General features: G+C 43.6%; 1 protein-coding gene across 1 annotated transcript in view; it reads right to left on the bottom strand.

Moving 5' to 3' along the window:
* The window catches only part of CLHC1 (clathrin heavy chain linker domain containing 1), a 128,096-nt gene that overhangs the window by 65,794 nt on the left and 38,681 nt on the right, over positions 1 to 23,621 (bottom strand). Inside the window, exon 12 of the transcript XR_014235115.1 lies at positions 15,949 to 16,096. The gene's annotated coding sequence lies outside the window, so the exon portion shown is untranslated. The remainder of the gene's footprint in view (positions 1 to 15,948; positions 16,097 to 23,621) is intronic.

Genomic DNA, 23,621 nt, shown 5'->3' with positions numbered 1-23,621 from the left:
ATACACAGCCCTGGAAAAGGGCCTTTCCTTGTGAAACTTGGTAGCCTCACAAAGTCCGGAGGGGGATGAGGCCAAATGGCTACCACAGACCACTGAAGAAATCCCTTCTCTCATGCCCTTCTATTAGATGGACAGTTCATGCTTCCACTGGAAGAGCTCGAACCTGGCATTCCTTGCTCATTTAGTTGAGTAGTGTCCTGATCTTGTGCATGTAAGAGCATTGTACAAGGGAGGCATTTATAAATAGGCACCTGGTTTTGTGCCCAGCAGGGTGACTTGAACATAATAGGGACAAAAATGTCTGCTGAATGAATGTTCATTTTATTGGTATACCTAAGCCCTTATTTCATGTCTTGCTACTTTTTAACTGTACCTTTAAGTGATGATATACAGCTTTTAGAAATGCAAATTCAAATTAAGTTCTTTCAGAGAAACCATTAGAATTTAGCGGTGTTGAGGAGAGCAAATGCAAGGACCCAGTCACCTATCTCATTAGTAATTTTCCCTGTGAACATGACGCAGAGCTCCGTCAACTGTTATTCTATTTCGGGGACCACAGGCATTCCTCTGTAGTCAGGGAGAGGAAACCAAAGCAACTTCTTGCGACAAGTTCAAAAAGCCAAAGAATCTAGCAACCTAGAAAGGTCTCCCCAGGCCTGTACGACTTTGCTGCCAAGGTCACCAAGACAATAGCAACATAACAAATATCAGGGACATCAGCTGGCTGGAGAGTTTGCTGTTAAAATACATCTGGGCTCGGTCCCTGGTACCTTCTCTTTCCACTTTTGCTAAATGTACTGCAGCAGGTCAGAAGCTCTGTGACACGGAACTGCTCCCTCTCCCTGCACATTCTTCATGCCAATCCTCTTTGTAAATGTTTACTTTAAACATAATCTGCAGCTTTACTAAGATTATGTCCTGAGCACATTTTTTTTTCGTCATCCATATCTGTGCTAAGAGAGCTGATGCCTTCCTGCACCCTGAAGTCTTGCCTCCAGATTTATTCCTCAGACTTTCCCCAGGCCTTTCTGTTCTGATGGGGGCATTTCAGAATCAGAACGCTGCAGAATCCTTGAGGACAAGGATCACTCATTACCCTTCCTTTGTATCTTCTATGTGCCTCACACATAGGAAGCACTTGATAAATATTTTTAGCAAACCGGTCTATTCATTGCTCCCTGAACTCGTGAAGCACATTCCCATCCCTGAGCTCTTGCTGAAGCCTTGTCTCCTGCCAAGAATGCACTCTCTGCTCCTTCCCATTTATGCAAATCCTGACTGTCCCTCGGGACCAAAATTAAGCCCTCTGAGATCTTACAATTAACATACTATTTTTTAAATTAGTCTGGGTCTACATCTCATCTCCTCAACTAATCTGAAGTCCTGTAAACTCTGTCTGGGCTGAAGCAACTTGACAGAACCAAAACGAGGTGAGAAAGGGGGTCCAGTGCCAAAGCTTTGCCTCAAGGGTGATGTCAGGGGTCTTTCCAAATTAGACACTGGGATAGCAAATGAAAGATGCCTACTTGGAGGTAGAATCTATGTAAATGATTTAGACTCAAAGGCAAAAGCAAAGGAACAGAATGGGTGCAGAAGCTGAGGTTAGGATATGGTCAGTCCAGAAGGATGCCCTAGGACAAGGCTCATTGGCCCTGACACTGATATTGAAAGTCCAGGTCCTGCCCCCTCAGGCAGGAGGACTTGGCCCTTAAAGTAGTCCTCCCCAGCTCTGGCACTGGCACTGACACTGCCCAGTAGGAACTGCTGAATCCCTTATTAGAACACTTCCATCCTCACCCAGGATCTAGCACAGTGTTATACAAACAGCAGGAAGGAAGGGAAGCAAAGAGGGCAGAAGGGAGGCGAGTGGATCATTGGTCCACTCCCCTCAGCCAGTTCAGAAGGCCAGAGCGAGCCCAGGCATCCGCCATCCTCACACACACCCAGTTGTTTTTAGTAACTGCCACATCTTTCATGCTTTGGGGATTGCTTTGATCTCTCTGGAAGGTTTTGAGTTCCTCAAGCATGGGGACGTTATCTGCTCTTTTTTGTATCTACCACTGAGGAACAGGTACTGGTTCCAGCCTCCAGGGGGGGCAGGGGGTGGGCGTGGGGTCTCACTGCACTGCTCACAAGGGGCTCTGGGAAAGATTCTGCTTCCAGTTAAGCAAGGGCAGCTGGGACACCTCTGTGGGTTCAGCCACTCTGCCTTTTCCTAGTTTCCCACAGTTGTCTCTTTCTCCATCCCACCCAAAACACACAAGGTCAACCATGCCAAGAGGGGAGCAGAGTCCCGCCTCCAATAGGGCTTCCCCAGGCCTCTGCCTATTTAGGGATGGGGGTGGGGGACTGGGTCCTCATGATTCTTCCCATAGCCAACAGCAGAGGGATGGGGCCTCACCCCAGGTCCAGTTTATGGCCCCATCCAAGTTCTGCCAAACTCATGACTGCCAAGTGCACCAAGAATGGGCATGGTCTGAGCATGACTTGAGGCCGGGCCTGCCCTGTCTCCCTCCTTACTGTTTTTCAAGGCAGAATCACACCTAGGGGAGGGGACTGTTAGCACTGTGATGGCTTCTCCCTCTAATCACATGCAAAGTTGAAAAACTAAGTGTATCAGGGGAATTCTGAGCAGTAAAAACAAAACAAGCTTAAAAAACAAAACCCAAACCCCGCAAAAACAAAAGAATGGGAAGTTCTGCTCCATTCTGTAAAATCCGATTTCAGATCAACTGAGTGTAAAAGGAGAAGATAGTCCGCGTTACAGAAGAGTGAATCAGCCAAGCAAAATCCAAATGGCAGAATGAAGGAGGTACGTGGTTATTTTTATAATCAATGTGAAAGAGGCAGGACTGCCAGAGAGAGAGGCTGATGGGCCACAGCCACAGAGAAGCAGCTCCCTGAGCAGACAGATGGCTGGGGCTCACCTTTCCTGTTCCAGGCCCTGAGTGTTATTTCTGAGCAAACAAAAGCTTGTCTCATTATCAGCTGACAGTGCTGACCCAGCACTTGATGCACACAGAGGCTCCCCCTCGGAACCTGGACCACAACCCTGTGGGTAGGCAGCACAGGGGCTGTTAAATCCATTACACGTAGGAGAAAACCAAGTCCTAGAATGATTTGCTCCAGGTCTTCGAATATAAAAATGAGATAACCAGAACTTGAATTTGTCTGTTATAAAGCCAAGGTCAGAGCTCCCTGCACAGGCTCAGGGGCCCTGGGGCCTCTGCTGGAAGGGAAGGAGCTTGGCTGCATAGTCAGTGTGGCCCCCTGGGCTTTTTCACCCCTTCTAAACAGGAAGTGAGAGCCCAGACTCCTGTCCAACCTCCAACCTGCCCTATTATTCCAGTGAACCCCCAGGCTCAACAGACTTTGGATGGCTGTGAACTGGCCCTCAACCAAAGGCATGAGTTCAGCCGCACTCTTTTTTGCCAAAGCTGCTTCTGGTAAAACAAATCTATAAAGAGAGGTTTCTCCTAAGGAGGCCCCACCCAGCTCAGCCAAAGGGAGAGAATGGGTGGGTGACAGGGCTTCCTATTTTAGGAAATCCATCAGTTCTCTATCAGCAGAGCCTGGGCCTCCAGCCAACAGGTCCCTGGAGGGAGGAAGAATGAGGAGTCGGGTCAGCTGTAGAGAATGAACGCATGTCCCCAGCCGCGGGCTCCAGGGAGGGGCAGTCTCAGCCCCTCTGAGCTCTGGCTACAGAGAGGCCGCTATGGCCTGGCTCCCCTTCCACTTCCGCGGGGCAGAGGCACTGCTTCCCGCAGCCTGGCCCGAGGCCCCTGGGGAAGGGGAGGGGGGGTTGAGGCTGTGCCCCTCCCCCAGCAAAGTGTCCAGACGCCAACAGGCCCACATCTGTCCTCTACCCTCGGAAGAGGTAGCCCCCTGCTCTGTGACCCTGGGCAATTTCCTCACCTGGAAAAAAGCGACAGCGGCACCTCCTTCATAGAATACTGTGGCACTCACGCAGGAACCACTGTCCCCTCCTCCCAGCAGATACTCTGAATCCTGTGGTCTCAGCCCCTCAAAGATCTTGTTCTGTGTCATCAAATACAGTTTTCCCTAAACCCCAAACACACTTCTCTCCACCCCAGCCACGTATTGCTGTGTGTAGCTCCGGCAGTCCCATTTCCGGCCCTCAGTTCCACTGGATATTTCATCTACCAAGCACTTACGTGCCAGCACCAACTGCACTGGGGAGGAGCACAAAGGGAAGAGTGTTGGGGGCAGTGTGGCGGGAGGGAGCAGCCCCGGGGTGCAACCCTTTTACTTAATCGTCACCTAATTAGGCTGCCACCTAATGCTCCCACCAGCACGCAAGAAGTGCTAACTTTGCAAAGGAAAATTTGGTGCCTAACCCTCATTTCTATCTCCAGATGTAGTATATTTCTTCTCTCGGGGTGTTTTCAAAATCTTATTCTGCAGATTTCTGATGTTAATGTGTTATCTTTCTTTAAGAACTTCCCTTGGATCAGCACCCACCCTCGCCCTCCCCCCTCCACCATTCATCACAGGACTGAAGCAACCTCAAGAGCAGAAGCCAGCCTGCTGGTCCAGCAAATGAGTGTGGACGCCCTCTCCTCTCAGGCCTCTTAGCTCAGCTAAGGAGGACATCAGTTACAAGCTGGGGGCCGCAGCCGGAGGAGTGAGCGTCAGCAGCTTCCAGAGAATGAAGCAAGACATTTCAAGTCAAAAATCTCTGCACGGGCCCTGGGCCAGGGCAGCATAGTGCAGTGCGATTACAGGAAACAATCTAAAAAAATCAATCTTGAACGGGCAGCCAGTGCAGTGCCTCTGAAAACAGACAACCACTGGGTCCTCTCCTCTGAGAAGCTGGCAGCCACTACCTGCGGCAGCACAAACAAGCGAACTTTCTAAACCAAAATAGTATCCTGGATCTGAGAAACAACGAGGGACAAACACCAGAGCTCAGGGAAGAGTTTTATGAAGGTTTAAATCACCTCTGCAAAGGGAAGCTAAAATAAGGTAAACCTGCTGAAGGGCTGTCAACCCCCATCATCATTGTGCCCCTGTTAACTAGTGATAGTGACGAGGACGAGGTGGTGTTGTGTCGTCATCATCACCATCATCCCCCGCATCATCATGGCCCACCTTCACCGCTGGACACAGCTCCTATTCAGCCTCTGGGCCTGCCTGCAGGTTTGATGAGGCAAAAGAGGAGGCTAGATTTGTTTAAAGAGGTCGGTGTGGGAATGACAAGAAAGCAAGATAAAAGGAGAGAGACGCAGAAGCACAAATTCCTAGCAGACAAGGCCTACTACCAAGTATTTGAGACTCGGCTGATTCCGCCAGAACCATGAAGTGGTGCGTGAACGAAGGCAAGGGTTTTGCTTGTCAGCTCCCCTACTGGCACCTGCCTCCCTGGGGTCCTGGAGGTGGAGCATATTTTGAAAGAACCAAGGGACACCAAGTTCCCAAGACCCTGTTTCACATTTATTTCCTTTTCTGTTTCAACAAGGACACTATTTTGTACTTGTTTAGTGATTCTTCACAGACAATTTTCTTCTGGACTGAGGCTGGTTTTATCAGATAATCCAGGCAGCTACTGGGTGCCCACCAACATGTCCTACTAGGAAATGAGAGCTGTAGGAGGGTTGATTTATTAACTAAACAAAGGAACAACAAAATATCACACACCCGGAGGCAATACATCTGGGGACAGGAAGGCAGGACTAACTCAGGAGGATTCCCCTTCAGGACAGGCAGGGAATTCTGAACTTCCCCACCATGTGGGAGCCCCTCTACTCCTATGCTTTTTTTTTTTCTTTTTTTGTCTTGGAATTTTATTTTATTTTTTTATTGAAGTATAGTTATTTTACAATGTTGTGTTAGTTTCAAGTGTACAGCAAAGTGATTCAGTTATGCATATGTATATTCTTTTTCAGCTTCTTTTCCATTATAGGTTATTACAAGATATTGAGTATAGTTCCCTGTGCTATACAGTAGGTCCTTGTTGCTTACCAATTTTATATAGGTAGTGTGTTTATGTTAATCCCAAACTCCTAATTTATCTCTATCCCGCCCCCATGCTTCTTGCTCTGAGGCAAATGTCCTGAGAAGACATCCCAGGATTTAATAACCAAGCAGCATCTGTGCCTTTCTCCATGCTGGGGCCTGGCCTCCCGAGTTCCCAGCAAGCAGAGGTTCCACTGAAAGGGAAAACTCCCCTCTGATGAATATCAGCATATTCATCAGATGCTAATATAGCCCTGCCTGAGCTGCGTCCATCACACCTGCCTCTCTTCCTTTTTTCCACCTCCCAGAATGGGGAAGGGCTTCTTTTCTGCTGGGCCCACAGCTGATGAGCTTCAAGGTGCAACGTGACATTAAACTCCCTGGTGGCAGTCCCTCATCGTGGTTGCCATGGTGCCCTGCAGGGCTACTCAGCTCCCTACTCACACCCAGCCTGCAGCTCCTTAGGCAAAAAGGCAGAACCTCAGTAAGACTGGAGGTAATGAGCAGGGGCATTGAACTCTCATTTCAGTCAATATATTCCTCATCAACCCCAACAAGCATTCGACTTACTTATATACTCCCTGTCAACCCTGGAGAGCAGAGGTTAAAATAAAACCTCTAAAGGGCAGGACTGGTGAATGGAGAAACGAATACAGAGCACCCTGCCAATCCATAAGGCAGAAAATAAACCCCTGGCACATGGCAGGTACTCAGTAAATATCTGTTTAATGTATAAATGAATGAATAAAAGTAGCTCAAGTATGGTTTAGGCCTCTTGAGGGACATTTTCTGAAAAGACACTGTTGGTATTAATAATTGGTACACTTGATGTGTCATTTTCTGCCTTCCAAAATGCTTTCCTGTGTTATCACACTTGGTCTCTGCAACAAGAAAGGGCCCTAGAACTGGGCTGGGAAATCATTTCCATTTTGCAGCTGAGAAAACTAAGGCGCAGAGAGGCGATCTACCTGAGTGACTCAGCACTTGGGTGGAGGTTATGGAGGGGAAGCCCTCTCCCACCTCCTCTAACGGCTCAGCCACAGGCCTTCCTTCTCCCCCCGCCCCGGGCAGGAGCCACTGGACACCTGAGAGGGGGCAGGGGACTCAGGTGTGCACCGAAGCCCTGTCCATGCCTCGATTCACTGGGGCCTCGAATGATGAAATATTTATTTGGTGATAAGACCTTGCCCTTCAGATCAAGTGGCGGCTCTTGCTTAGATTACCTTACAGTAAAGTAGACCCAGTGTCAGTGTCTGCTGCCCCGAGTTGCTGGAAGGTCACTCACTCCAGCTTGCGCCTATGCCTCGGAGAACAGCTCCCAGCTCAACCTCAGGCAGGGAAGCAGAACCACCAGGAGGAGATTCCTGGCTCTGAGGAGTTAGAGATGGAGCACAGGCCCTGCGCCCCCGGGCCCAGCCATACCCCCTCCTCAGGACAGCTGGCTTCTGGCCTTTCTGCTTCCCTTTCCTCCCTCAACCATGACTCCTGGGACCTGGCCTGATCTTTCTGCAAAGCACTGTCACTTCCCACAGCAACCCACAAGATTCTCTCCCTGACAGGACTGCCTACTGAGCAGAAGACAACCTTCTTACTGTTGGGAAACATTCAGGATAAAAAGCATAAATTACAAAGGCTGAAGAAAGCGGACAAATTGTTCACAGTCACCGTCCCAGTGTCTTACTTTCTAAGTGACGTTTAGAGTCCCTTTGGCCTCAAGCTCCTGATGATGGGTTTCAACGCACTTCCCTCCTGTCAGCTCATCAGCCCGAACACGCCATTAGGCAAGAGTGTGCGCTATGCCCACAAGCTCTGGTATGCTGCAGAACCCCAGGCTCAGCCAGCTTTAGAGTACCTTTGAGAATTAAATGAGATAACATGTAAGAAGCTATAGGAAATGGCTATATGGTAATCAGGTTAGTGGTCAGTGTACTGGTCTTTCTCCATCTGACTCACCTCCACGTGTTCTCAGCCCCAGGAGCTGACCCCTGAGGAAGGCACCATCCTGAGCACCCTTGCGGGCTGGCTTCTGGTTTGGCCAACATGAGGCAGCAAAAACGGGCAGGGATTTCTTCCCCACTCCCTCCTTGCCCTGGAGCTCTGTCTCTGGAGGCCCTTCCTCCACAGCCGCAGTCCCACTGGGTCAGGCACCAAGACTTCCTTCTTCCCTTTGCCCTTTGGCCTTAGGGAGGTAATGGCTCCCCCGATACATGTCTCCAGGTACCTCAATGCTCCGTATTTGTTCCCTCAACCCTGCCTGCTGCTCTGTCGATGCTTTTATCAAAGTCTTTCTATTTGAACCACCTGGGATAAATTCTGTTTTCCTGCCAGGCCCCTGACTGATAAACTCAGAGACATCCACATCTGTGTCTAATCAGCTGAAAGGCCCAGCCTTGGCCTCATTCATCACCAGGAGCAGAGAAATGATAGTGTCCAATGCTGGTTAAGGTATCTTCAATGCAGAGCTTCCAAACCCCCAGCAAGGCCAGCTGGCCTTTCCTCCCTCCTCTCATCTTTCTAGTGGCCTAACTGCATGTTGTTATAAAGCAGCTCAGCGTGGGCTGCCAGCAGTCTGACATCAGGATGGAAGAATACAGAGGCCTCAGAGGTTCTGCATTTTCTGCAATCTAATGATTCGCTGATCCTCTGGTGTTTGGCAATAGCTATTTCAATTTCAAGATGCTTAAATCATTTCTTTGTTCTTTCTGCTGTGTAACTAGGGCACCATTATGAGTCTGGAGCAATTGTTGTTTGGGGTAGGCATTTTTATTGGCAGGGGTGGAGAATTATGTGGGTTGTTTTGTTTTTGTTTTTTTCCTTGTTCTGGGGGAGTCAAACCATGCACTTGGAAGAAGGTCAAGTTTGTTTGGGATTTTCTCCTGCAAGAGGTCCACAGCTGACCCCTTCTTCAAATGGCGCTTTTTCTGTCTCTCTGTTTCTAACTTTACTTCCTCCTCTGGCTTCAGGGTGGGTGTCCAGTTTGGGAGCTCCAAGTCCTCTCCTCCTCTTTTGTATTTACCTCCCTCCAATGTCCAGGTAGTTGCAAACTTGGCTGCCAAATGCCATTCCTGACATATGTATTACTGAAGGCCTGCCATTCTGCCAGGTGAGTCGCTGGGCACAGGGAAAAAATGGTGACCAAACACTGTCCCTGACCTCCAGGATCTCACAGTCTAGCAAGAAGGGAAGACAAGAGGAAGCTCAGGGAATTAACAGGAGCACTAGGGAGGGGGTATGGGGAGGGTTAGGGGGGTCACACTGGGCTCTGCTTCCTGACCATGAGTGTTCAAGGGCAAAATCAGATTCACAGCCTATTTTCCACACCTCAGAGGAAATGTGCTTCATAAATAAGTAACCACACCTGAGTTACTATGCAAATAAGCTCAACTCTGCTCTTTAACAGCCAGGTACACTTTTCCACTAGCCATTTCTCTCCAGCTTCCATGCTCTGTGCTATATTTACTGTATGCAACCCATTTATCATGGTCTGTCATTACTGAATGAGACAGTCAGCCTCAAGAAGAAAGGACAATTACAGGAAAAAATCTGTAAAAAATACAAACACATGGAGGCTAAACAATACACTACTAAATAACCAAGAGATCACTGAAGAAATCAAAGAGGAAATCAAAAAATACCTAGAAACAAATGACAATGAAAACACGATGACCTAAAACATATGGGATGCAGCAAAAGCAGTTCTAAGAGGGAAGTTTATAGCAATACATTCCTACCTCAAGAAACAAGAACCATCTCAAATAAACAACCTAAACTTATGCCTAAAGAAATTAGAGAATGAAGGACAAAAAACCCCCAAAGTTAGCAGAAGGAAAGAAAACATAAAGATCAGAGCAGAAATAAATGAAAAAGAAATGAAGGAAACAATAGCAAAGATCAATAAAACTAAAAGCTGGCTCTTTGAGAAGATAAACAAAATTGATAAACCATTAGCCAGACTCATCAGGAATAAAAGGGAGAAGACTCAAATCAATAGAATTAGAAATGAAAAAGAAGTAACAACTGACACTGCAGAAGTACAAAGGATCATGAGAGATTACTACAAGCAACTATAGGCCAATAAAATGGACAACCTGGAAGAAATGGACAAATTCTTAGAAAAGCACAACCTTCTGAGACTGAACCAGGAAGAAATAGAAAATATAAACAGACCAATCACAAGCACTGAAATTGAGACTGTGATTAAAAATCTTCCAACAAACAAAAGCCTAGGACCAGATAGCTTCACAGGCAAATTCTATCAAACATTTAGAGAAGAGCTAACACCCATCCTTCTCAAACTCTTCCAAAATATAGCACAGGGGGGGACACTCCCAAACTTATTCTACAAGGTCACCATCACCCTGATACCAAAACCAGACAAAGATGTCACAAAGAAAGAAAACTGCAGGCCAATATCACTGATTAACATAGATGCAAAAATCCTCAACAAAATACTAGCAAACAGAATCCAACAACACATTAAAAGGGTCATACACCATGATCAAGTGCGGTTTATCCCAGGAATGCAAGGATTCTTCAGTATATGCAAATCAATCAATGTGATAATCCATATTAACAAACTGAAGGAGAAAAACCATATGATCATCTCAATAGATGCAGAAAAAGCTTTCAACAAAATTCAACACCCATTTATGATAAAAACTCTCCAGAAAGTAGGCATAGAGGAAACTTACCTCAACATAATAAAGGCCACATATGACAAACTCAAAGCCAACATCATTCTCAATGGTGAAAAACTGAAACCATTTCCACTAAGATCAGGAACAAGACAAGGTTGTCCACCCTCATCACTATTATTCAACATAGTTGTGGAAGTCTTAGCCACAGCAATCAGAAAAGAAAAAGAAATAAAAGGAATCCAAATTGGAAAAGAAGTAAAGCTGTCACTGTTTGCAGATGACATGATACTATACATAGAGAATCCTAAAGATGCTACCAGAAAACTACTAGAGCTAATCAATGAATTTGGTAAAGTAGCAGGATACAATATTAATGCACAGAAATGTCTTGCATTCCTAAACACTAATGATGAAAAATCTGAAAGAGAAATTAAGGAAACACTCCCATTTACCATTGCAACAAAAGGAATAAAATACCTAGGAATAAGCCTACCTAAGGAGACAAAAGACCTGTATGCAGAAAACTATAAGACACTGATGAAAGAGATTAAAGATGATACAAACAGATGGACAGATATACCATGTTCTTGGATTGGAAGAATCAACATTGTGAAAATGACTATACTACCCAAAGCAATCTACAGATTCAATCCAATCCCTATCAAACTACCAATGGCATTTTTCACAGAACTCAAACAAAAAATTTCACAATTTGTATGGAAACACAAAAGACCCCAAATAGCCAAAGCAATCTTGAGAAAGAAAAACGGAGCTGGAGGAATCAGGTTCCCGGACTTCAGACTATACTACAAAGCTACAGTAATCAAGCCAGTATGGTACTGGCACAAAAACAGAAATATAGGTCAATGGAACAGGATAGAAAGCCCAGAGATAAACCCATGCACATATGGTCACCTTATCTTTTATAAAGGAGGCAAGAATATACAATGGAGAAAAGACAGCCTCTTCAATAAGTGGTGCTAGGAAAACTGGACAGCTACATGTAAAAGAATGAAATTAAAACACTCCCTAACACCATACACAAAAATAAACTCAAAATGGATTAAAGACCTAAATGTAAGGCCAGACACTATCAAACTCTTAGAGGAAAACATAGGCAGAACACTCTATGACATAAATCACAGCAAGATCCTTTTTGACCCACCTCCTAGAGAAATGGAAATAAAAACAAAAATAAACAAATGGGACCTAATGAAACTTAAATGCTTTTGCACAGCAAATGAAACCATAAACAAGATGAAAAGACAACCCTCAGAATGGGAGAAAATATTTGCAAATGAAGCAACTGACAAAGGATTAATCTCCTAAATTTACAAGCAGCTCATGAAGCTCAATATCAAAAAAACAAACAATCCAATCCAAAAATGGGCAGAAGACCTAAATAGACATTTCTCCAAAGAAGATATACAGATTGCCAACAAACACATGAAAGAATGCTCAACATCATTAATCATTAGAGAAATGCACATCAGAACTACAATGAGGTATCACCTCACACCGGTCAGAATGGCCATCATCAAAAAATGTACAAACAATAAATGCTGGAGAGGGTGTGGAGAAAAGGGAACCCTCCTGCACTGTTGGTGGGAATGTCAATTGATACAGCCACTATGGAGAACAGTATGGAGGTTCCTTAAAAAACTAAAAGTAGAACTACCGTACGACCTAGCAATCCCACTACTGGGCATATACCCTGAGAAACCATAATTCAAAAAGAGTCATGTACCACAATGTTCATTGCAGCTTTATTCACAATAGCCAGGACATGGAAGCAACTTAAGTGTCCATCAACAGATGAATGGATAAAGAAGATGTGGCACATATATACAATGGAATATTACTCAGCCATAAAAAGAAACGAAACTGAGTTATTTGTAGTGAGGTGGATGGACCTAGAGTCTGTCATACAGAGTGAAGTAAGTCAGAAAGAGAAAAACAAATACCGTATGCTAACACATATATATGGAATCTAAAAAAAAAAAAAGGTTCTTAAGAACCTACAGGCAGGACACGAATAAAGACGCAGACATAGAGAATGGACTTGAAGACACGGGGAGGGGGAAGGGTAAGCTGGGACGAAGTGAGAGAGTGGCATTGACACATATACAGTACCAAATGTAAAATAGATGGCTAGTGGGAAGCAGCCGCATAGCACAGGGAGATCAGCTTGGTGCTTTGTGACCACCTAGAGGGGTGGGATAGGGAGGCAGGAAGGGAGACTCAAGATGGAGGAGATATGGGGATATATGTATATGTATAGCTGATTCACTTTGTTATAAGGCAGAAACTAACACACCATTGTAAAGCAATTATACTCTAATAAGGATGTTAAAAAAAAAAAAGAAAGGACAATTTGAAGGGTCTTTACCTGGACCCCTGAGCCTGAGTTCCCTTCAAGGGCCAACGTTTACCCTGGCCCAGGGTCATGCAACAAAAACAAACAAAAGACAAAGACTACAGAAAATACCAATAGTGATAGCTAAATCCTCTAAGATTAAGAAAAGGGGAGGGGGACCAGTAGAATAAAACCAGCAGGAAACCACTCTTGCTGCAGTGGACTCCCTGAGCATTTCAGGAATTGGGTTACAGCTCAACACAAGTCCTGATTCACATTCACTCACCTCACAGGAGAGCCTCACAGGCAGAGGCTAAGTGCAGCCGCAAGATGGGCTGCTAAGAATTTTCTGATTTCAGTTCAGACTGGTTTCCAAAATGTTCTGGGGATTCTAAACTTTCACTCTCCCAGACACTTCAGACTGTGCCATAACTAATCCCACATCTTGTATTTATTTGGGAAAGGAGGCTCCAATCTCCTATGTGGGTGGGATAGGAAGTGAAGACTGTGGAATCTGGAATCCCTTTTTGTTCCCATTTTCCTTTGTGAAAATCCTTCAAATTAAAAAGTCATTGAATGTTGGAATTAAAAAGAGATGTTGGGGATCACTTAGTCCAATGGCCTCTCCTCGTTTTAGACAGCTAATCGAGAAAACAGGCCGTGATCAAAGTCTCACAAGCTAGGGGCTGAGCTAACCCAGGCTCCAGGCCAGCTGCACTATTGCCCTGGGAATTCACACACAAGGTATTGGCAGAGGGCAGAGGGGGAATATGTGGCTATTAAGGGAATAATGGAAAAACTCCAAAGAGGAAGAAATCAGCTGACACGTAGCTTGCCATCCAGGCTGGCTGTCACGAGGCTCAAATTGGAAGCAGGTGAGTCTGCCTGATGAGAGTTGAAGGAGGGAAGTGAGGAAGTGGGGGAAGGTGGGAGGGAGGAAAGAATACATTTCAGAATCAACAGAATCTGAGACTCTGCATTTACTCTGTGTACTAACTAGGGTGACAAGGGTTGGATGGGAACAAGATTAAGGGAGATATGTTCCTGGAGGAGGGAAAATGCTTCTTGTATTAATAAGTAAAGGGTAAAGGCAAGTCTCAGATGTGAGTAGAAGGTAGGGAAAGCTGCCTGTGGTGAACACAGGGATGCACCCCCAGGTCCCCTTTCCTGAATGGAGGGTTTATTCCCCATGGTGGGAATGCTGCTGGAAGAAGACCTCCAGCTGTCAAACCCTCTTTGGGGAGTGCCTGGGCTAAAGGAAGCTGCTCTGACCAAGGTCTTGCCTTCTTCAGGGGCAGTGACTCATCCACAGGCAGATAAAGGCCCAGCCCTCTTGCCTCAACTGGGGACACCTGAAAGGGTCCATCCCAGCCTCTGAACTTTCCATGTGGTCAGCTGAGCTCTTTGTTGGGATTGCTACAGGGCTTACCTTCTCCCTCTGCTGGATCCTACTTTCTCCCCCCTCCTTCCATAGTGTTGATACCATAGGTGTCACCCTAGAAAATAGCCTCCATCTCAGAATCAGCTTGGGGGAACCCAAATGGCAGCTCTGCTTATCTAAGTAAACATACAGAGCCCCACTGAAAGCAGAGAGAAAACCTCCATCTGTTGAATCTGGCCAAGTAAATCACACCTGATTAGTCCTGATTTAGAAAATGCAGTTAAGGCTCTGTCTAAGTGACAGGCTGTCACCTCATTGCCATCCACATGCCCGAGCAGTGAGACCAAACAGGCCATTCCTCTCCTTGCAGGACCACACCCTACCTGAGCCAGGCAGCCAGAATCAAGTACAGGCAATTCTTAAAGACCTTTAAAGAAGATTCCAAAACCACCCTTGGAGCTGGCGCCTCATGTAAAGTTGATAAACCTTAATTAACTATCAGAAATGTTCTCCTACAGTAAATTTAAATTCCTCACATCCTGCATGTATTGATTTCTTTTTGATATCTTAGGCAGAGGTAGAAAACATAAGCTTATTGGTTTAGTGACATCTCATGATTCATCTTCAATCTCTTATTCAAGGTGAATGATCCATTTCCACTATTTTTTTTTTTTTTTTGCAAAAGGTTATACTTTCCATCCCATCATCATGTCTGTGGCTTTCTGTAAAGGCCACAGAGGAATCTCTTTCAAATCTTGGTCAATTTAATGGCTATCAATTTTTCTTCTATTAGAGTCAGCTTTATCATCCTGTGTGGCAAATGGCACAGTAACAAGGCACCATCAATAAGTCAACAAGGGCACTGTCCTTGGTTTCTACTCTTCAAAGCCAGCATTCCCACAGCCTGAAGAACCTAACAGGGCTTCTAACTGAAGAGGTGGGAAGGGATCAAGAGGTGGGAAGAAAAAAAGCTAGAACTGAGGCTGTATGGTTCTGGGAATAGAGAAGCTACTGTGCCCCCCAGAGAATGGGGTGGGGTGGGGGGATTCTGCAGAGCACAGCCAGAGGCAGGCAGCTCATGTTGGGGGGGTCGCATGCTTCTGCCTATGAGAAGAATCTGAGCACATTAGCTATTTCTTTCTTGCCAAGAATCCTTGAGATATTTAGATTTGAGTTATGAATTGAAAGTGAGATAAGCCCTATTTTATTTGCTTGTTTCCCTGCACTTATCTCAGGATGCTTCCTGGATCTGTATGGTAAATAACGATTTATGTAGGAGAGAGAAATAAAGGAGGTACATTCACTTATTTGGTTATCTTTGATCCACTGAATAATTATTATGTTTAACTGTGGATTGGTAGGGTTTTTATACTCATTAGGAAAACTTAACACCAGTGGTTTTCAACCACTTGGCAAGGCCTAGAGACATTTCTGCTCGTCTTGACTGGTTGAGGTGGCGAGTAGGGAGAGTTACCGCCATCTAGTGGATAGAGGCCAGAATGCCGCTAAACATCCTATGGGGCAAGGACAGCCTCACACAACACAGAGTTTTCTGTCCAAAATGTTGATAGTATTGGGATCAAGAAAGTCTGACTTACAAACGATTCCATGTCCTCCAAATGTATTCACCTCTTCAAGAAGCTTCAGGCATTGTTGTTTCTCCTCCTCTCTTCACACAATGGGCCTGGAGAAATTACAAGCTGCTTGACCCACAAGCTCACTGTCTTATTTTTGATGGAGGCAGAGCTGAGGAACAAAGACAAGAGAAACCCAACTGTGAGGTGAAAGCAAGCTTGACCTTGGCTCATGGGCTCCCTTCAAAAGCTATGTTTTATGTTGGGATCTCTGATCAGACAGGCTGAGTCAGAAAATAACAAGGAATTCTCAGAATTACTTCCTAGGTCAGGGTCTTGCTTTCAACTCTGTAATAATCTCATCCCCCCACTTTGAATCAAGGATTGAACACTGTGTAAGCAGAATAACCAGGTTCTCTCTTCAACTGGTTCTGAAACCATCTCAATGATTTTGAGAAAATAGACTTTCTACAATCCGGCAGTAAATTGACCAGCCTGGGATATTTTTGTGTATACATTTCTTACTTTTCTAAAGAATAGACTGAACATGCCAGAATTTTTCAAAGCTGAAATCATGGTATAAGCAACAGCTTTGCAGGCAGCCTGTGCTTCAACGTGGAGTAGCAGAAACAGGAAAGTCAGCCAGGCCACGAGGGTCTGGTCTAACAGTGTGGGATTGCTGCATAACGGGCAGGATCCCACTACAATACAGCCTTTGAAATGTCTTGAAAAGAAATCTTTTGTCTAGAAAACAAAGCCCTCAACTCCAGGCCCAAATTCACCCCACTCACTCCACCCTCATCCCTGCTTCAACTTGAAAAGCTCAAAAAGAGAAAAAGCGCTAGAATTTAAAACATTTTAATGTAGAGTAACTTTTTTTTTTCTTTAAAGGGCCATCTTCTTATGAATACAAATCCCCCAAGAATAGGACTTTAGGACACTTCTGGGAGGATGACAGAGTAGGGAGCACCAGGAATCTGTCTCCCCTCCTAAACAACAGTTGCTCTGGCAGAACCTGTCTGATGCAACTGTGGGGACTCTGGAGTCCACTGAAGGCTTGCAACTTCCAGGGGAAGGCTTGGACAGTAAAGTGCAGTTAATTTCAGTCAATTTTAGCTCTTAGTACAGTAGCAGCTACCCATCCCACACCCACAGCCCCATCGCAGGCAGCTGTACACCTGTTCCTGGAGCAGCTTGCACGTAGCTTGCAGGAGCCAAGGTGGTCAAGAAGAACCATGTCTTCCAAACATAAGGGATCTGTGCCCTGAGTACTGATTGCTGCTCCAGATCTCTAGCTGCACCTCCCTCCACTGTTGCAAGTCCCTCCCCGCTCCAGCTGAAGTGACCTCTGGGGATTTAAAGGGCCAATACTCATTCTTTTCCTCCTTCCATTTTTCTCTTTTTCTCTTTTTGGGGGACAGATATGAAAGAGTAGGACATTCAAAAGCAATTCCATATACAGGGGAAATTAGAAAGTCATCATGCACACTCAGAGGAAAGCACGGGCTCAGAAAAGATCTGAGAAAACGTTAAGTTTACACCTCAAGCAGATCCCTGGCACAGAGACAACCTACAACAATCAAAACAGAAACAGAAACAAAAAAAGAAAACCCTGGGGAAGGGAGAGAAACTGATTTCCAGAGTTACCAAATTATTAGATTCAAATGTCCAGTTTTCAGGAATTCCCTGGTGGTCCAGTGGTTAGGACTCTAGGCTTTCATTGCTGAGGGCCCAGGTTCAATCCCTGGTCAGGGAACTAAGATCTTACAGCACAGACAAAAAAAAAAAAAAAAAAGTTCAGTTTTCAACAAAAAATCACAAGGCATATAAAGAAATAGGAAAGTATGGCCCATCCAAAGGAAAAAAAAGAAAATCAACAGAAACTATCCCTGAAACAGAACTGATTTCAGATCTACTAGACAAAGACTTTAAAACAACTGTCTTAAAGGTGCACAAAGAACTAAAGGGAGAGGTGAAGAAAGACAAGAAAATGACGGCTGAATGAAGTAAAAATATCAATAAAGAGATAGAAAACCTAAAAATAAACCAAAAAGAAATTCTGGAATTGAAAAGTACAATAACTGAAATGAAAAATTCACTAGAGGGATTCAAAGGCAGATTTCAGCAGCAGATAGAAAAATGGAAATATTGAGTCTGAGGAACAGAAAGAAAAAAAAACTGAAGAAGAAAAATACTAGAGCCTAAGGGACCTATAGGACACCATTAAGGGGACCAACATATACATGTGGGAGTCCAAAAAGAAGAGAGAGGGAAAAGAGCAGAGAGAATATTTGGTGAAATAATGGCTGAAAACTTCTCAGATTTGATGAAAGACATGAAATAAATATCCAAGAATCTCAGTGAACTCCAAACAAGATGAACTCAAAGAAACCCACACTGAGACATAATATAATCAAACTTTCAAAAGACAAAAACAAAAAGAAAATCTTGAAAACAGCAAGAGAGAAGTGATTCATCATATACAAGGGATCTTCAGTGAGATTACTGAAGATTTCTCATCAGAAACAAGCTTTGGAGGCCAGAGGCAGTGCTATTCAAAATGCTAAAAGAAAAAAAAAAACTGTCAAGTAAGAATCCTAGATCCAGCAAAACTGTCCTTCAAGAGTGAGGGAAAAATTAAGACATTCTCAGATAAATGAAAGTGGACAGAATTTGTTACCACCAGACCTTCTCTGAAAGCAGTGCTCCAGGAGTCCTGCAGGGTGAAATGACAAGACACTAGACAGTAACTCAAAGCCATATGGAGAAATAAAGATCTGAATAAAGTAAACAGGCAACTATAAAAGCTCATATTATTGTAATGATGGTTTGTAACTCCTCCTTTTGTCATCTACATGATTTGAGACTAGTACATTTTTTAAAATTATTAGCCAAAATGCTAGTATTATTGTGACTTTGGGGGTTTTTTTGGCTGCATTGGGTCTTTTTTCTGCATGTGGGCTTTCTCTAGTTGCGGTGCATGAGCTTCTCATTGCAGTGGCTTCTGTTGTTGTGGAGCATGGGCTCTAGGTGCATGGGCTTCAGCAGTTGTGGCTCGCAGGCTCTAGAGTGCAGGCTCAGTAGTTGTGGCGCATGGGCTTAGTTGCTCCACAGCCTGTGGGATCTTCCTGGACCAGGGATCGAGTCCATGTTCCCTGCATTGGCAGGCGGATTCTTAACCACTGCCCCATGAGGGAAGTCCCTGTGACTTTGGTTTGTAACCCTAAATTTTGTTTTCTACATCATTTAGGAGACTAATGCATTTAAAAGAATTATTAGTTTATGGTTTTGGGCACACAGTGTTTAAAGATGTAATTTAGTGACATCAACAACCAAAATGGGTGGGGACAGAGCTATTAAAGTAGCATGGTCTTTTTTTTTTTTTTTGGTAGTAAAATACGCATAACAAACTTTACCATCTTAACCATTTTTAAGTGTCCAATTCAGTGGTATTAAATACATTCATAATGTGCTACCATTACCACCACCCATCACTATAACTCTTTCATCTTGTAAAACTGGAACTCTATACTTATTAAACAGTAACTCCCCATTCTGCCCTCTCCTTAGCCCCTGGCAACCACCATTCTACTTTCTGTCTTTATGATTTTGACTACTAAGTACCTCGTATAAATGAAATCATACAGTATACGTCTTTTTGTGACTGGCTTATTTAACTTAGTATAATGTCCTCAAGGTTCATTCATGTTGTAGCATATGTCAGAATTTTCTTCCTTTTTAAGGCTGAATAATATTCCATTGTACACATATACCATATTTTGCTTATCTATTCATTGGTCAATGGATACATGCTCCCACATTTTAGCTATTTGAATAATGCTGCTATGATCATGGGTGTACAAGCATCTCTTCAAGACTGTGCATCAAGTTCTTTTTGGTATATATCTCAAAGTGGAATTGCTGGGTCATATAGTAATTTTATGTTTAATTTTTATGCTAAGTGAAATAAGCCAGTCACAAAAAGACAAATACTGTATGATTCCATTTATATGAGGTACTTAGTCAAAAATCATAGACAGAAAGTAGAATGGTGGTTGCCAGGGGCTGTGGGGAGGAAAGAGGGAAGTTACTGTTTAATGAGTATAGAGTTTCAATTTTATATACAAGATGAAAAGAGTTATGGAAATGGATGGTGGTAATGGTAACACATTATGAACGTATTTAATACCAGTGAACTGGACACTTTAAAATGGTTAAGATGTATGTCACCACAATTTAAAAATTAGGGGAAAAAAAAAAGAATGGTCCTTAAATTACCAAAGATTGCCAACAGAATGCTATATTTTAAAATGTGACTAGCGGGATTTCCCTGGTGGCGCAGTGGTTAAGAATCCATCTGACAATGCAAGGGACACGGGTTTGATCCCTTGTTCGGGAAGATCCCACATGCCATGGAGCAACTAAGCCCGTGCGCCACAACTACTGAGCCTGCACTCTAGAGCCCGCGAGCCACAACTACTGAAGCCCACACGCCTAGAGCCCATGCTCCGCAGCAAGAGAAGACACCACAATAAGACTGCGCACCTCAACAAAGAGTAGCTCCCCAGCTCACTGCAACTAGAGAAAGCCCACGCACAGCAACGAAGACCCAATGCAGCCAAAAATAAATATATAAGTTTATATTTTAAAAAAATGTGACTAGCAACAACCAGACCAGCATCACGTCTTCCCCATAAAAACAATTTAATTCGCTGAAAGAGGTGAAAGTCTTAGTGGCATCTCTATCGCCATCTACCAAATCGAATTTGTACTATATTCTAGTAAATCCTAACCAAAGAAAGGTCTTTGTAATATATGTGCTTTCATTTAAATTCTAGCCACTGGAGCCTCTTGGTCAACGTTTTGCCCACTCTCATTATTGATCCTAGTATCAGCACAAACCTGTTTCTGGATGTTGTGTTCAGGAAATGATTATTTTAAGTGCTCACTCTAGAGAAGCTGGGCAAAAATTGCATGCAAACTTTACATGCAGACTGTTTGCTCTCTGGTCAGGGTCTGCAATTCAAAACCCATGATCGTTAAACCATACATGCCTAGATCTTTAAGCAACTTGGCAGGGATCTTTGACAATTCAGTCCCATTGCTTCCAAAATGTACATTGATTCTCTGTTTTCAAACTGTGTGAGCGTGTGTGTGGTGAGGAAAGAGTTCAGGAGGAAATGTCTGGGAGTTTTTTTGTTTTTGGCTGCGTTGGGTCTTGGTTGCTGCGTGCGGGCTTTCTCTAGTTGAGGCGAGCGGGGGCTACTCTTCGTTGTGGTGCGCGGGCTTCTCATTGCGGGGGCTTCTCTTGTTGCGGAGCACGGGCTCTAGGCGCACAGACTTCAGTAGTGTGGCACGCAGGCTCAGTAGTTGTGGCTCGCGGGCTCTAGAGCACAGGCTCAGTAGTTGTGGCACAGGGGTTTAGTTGCTCTGCGACATGTGGGATCTTCCTGGACCAGGGCTCGAAACTGTGTTCCCTGAGTTGGTAGGCAGATTCTTAACCACTGCGCCACCAGGGAAGTCCCGATGGGAGATTATTATTAGACATCTCCATCTGCATATAACCAGAGTTCAAGGGTGACATGCACTTCATGTTAAGCACAAATCCAACTAAAGCTGGCCTTATTTATAATAGTACATACTGTATGATTTGACCCAAGAAAACAAGATAACAGAATATAACTCATGCAACTGTTCCTTGGATGAAAAAGGTGTATCCTCCTCAGAGGCCTTAAGATGTCAACACACATGAGAGCTTGAAGGTACAGTTTGCACTGATTTCCACTGAAGAGCTAATTGAATAGAAACAAGGACCCATTTAGGAAAATCTTCAAAATTTACCTTAGTAGCCTCTTTTTAAAAACTATAATATTGCTTCTTTACCATCCTTATGGTAATAGAGTTGGAGAATACTGATAGATTAATTCTTTAGTGTGAGAGAAAAAGTTGTCAAATTTACTTAAGAAGCATGTTTCTTTTCCTCTTTCTACACACAAATTACCTCTGTGCTACTTTCCAAGTTCCTCTGTGTTAGAAATCAAAATGGCCTCCATTTTGGACCAGTGATACATACAGTAACTGTAACTTGTAGGTTAAAGAATCCTGCCTTCTATTGCCAGGGCATCAGTAAATCGGGCATCCTGTAGCAGCTTTTTCTGAATGAGAAAACATGGTAGCATTTTATTTCCTTTAACCATTCAAAAAGCTTCATTTAAAGTCAATGGAAACAAGAAATTAAATCTGGCCTCCTGAGTTTAGGAAAAAGGTTTTAAATTGGTGGTCTATAGGTCAAGTTCTGTCTGTAGATATGTGTTCTGTGTGGCCTACACAGTACTCTGAAAATCAGGACTGCTCTCATCAAATCTACATTTCCAGCTTCTGATAGGGTAATCCTAAGTCCATAATCCTGCACGACAAAATTGGCTGGAACCTACCACAATTGTTCCTTTTAAAAAGTCCCTAGATCCCCCTATGCCTGGCTGTGAAACATCTCACTCATTTACAGTAGGACCAGACCTCTATAGATACTTGAGAGTGACCTTTTATTTGGAGGCTAAGAAAAGAATATCAAGGAGAGACTGACATAGATTCCCAAGGCATGGAGGGTACCTGTAGATAACTGACAATAAAAAAGAAGCAAAAGGAAATTGCTACATAAATAATAGTATCTTTATTATGTATCTAATTTTACTTTTATTCAAGAACATAACAAATTGCAACTACTAGCAAACTGACAACTTTCTATGGGTTCAGTGGTGCTATATTGGTTTACTTTTGTTAAAATGCTGTTTTCTCTGAGAGGGAATGAAAGAAATTATGAGCTTACTGTAAAATGGGAAAAGTTGAGGGGAATTCCGTGGGCAGTCCAGTGGTTAGGACTCTGTGCTTCCACTGCAGGGGGCATGGGTTCAATCCCTGGTTGGGGAACTAAGATCCCTGCATGCCACGTGGTGTGGCAAATAAATAAATAAATAAATAAATAAATAAATAAATAAATAAATAAATAAAATGGGAAAAGTTAAAAAAAAACAAATCATGAGGCCTGTACTTTGACTTTTAACTTATGTTTTAGCAATCTTAACAGAATTGAAGGCAACTGAAAAATAACATTTTCATCTGTTAAGGTTAAAAAAGTGATTGAAAATAACGGTTATTTTCTAATTATCCAGGATTTTGAAAAAGTTTTAAATGTTAAGAAAATTTTTTGATTAAATTTGTTTCAGAAAATCTCTAAACCTTTGCAAATGAATGAAATTAATGGAAATTCATTTTGATAAATGCTTGACTACAATAATTAAACAAAAATGTAACTAGTACAATTAAATCTTTCAGACTCTGAAACATTTTCCTCCCTTCTGTTGCTATGGTGGACAGAGCACCTAATTTGAGTCAGAGAAACTTAGTTCATCATGGTCCTTGCTATGTGATCTTCAGCATGTTACTTTGCCTTCTGAATTCCCTTTTCTTCACCTATGAAAATGGGGATAATAATATCTATTTCACAAAATTTTTGTGAGGCTTTAATAAGAATACATATTAATAGTACTAGCACAGTGTCTGGCACAGAGAGAACACTTTAAAAATATTTGTTCTCTTCATACATGGCAGGCAAAGAGGTGCCTTGTATAAAAATGAAAAAAGCCATGGGGGGGAGTGGGGATTAACCAAGATGGCGGAGTAGAAGGACGTGCTCTCAC

Source organism: Balaenoptera borealis (genome assembly GCF_965194805.1).
Source record: "Balaenoptera borealis genome assembly, chromosome: 15".
NCBI classification, from domain to species: Eukaryota; Metazoa; Chordata; class Mammalia; order Artiodactyla; family Balaenopteridae; genus Balaenoptera; species Balaenoptera borealis.
The sequence above is the reverse complement of the archived record's forward strand: the minus strand, read 5'-3'. Positions and strand labels throughout refer to the sequence as shown.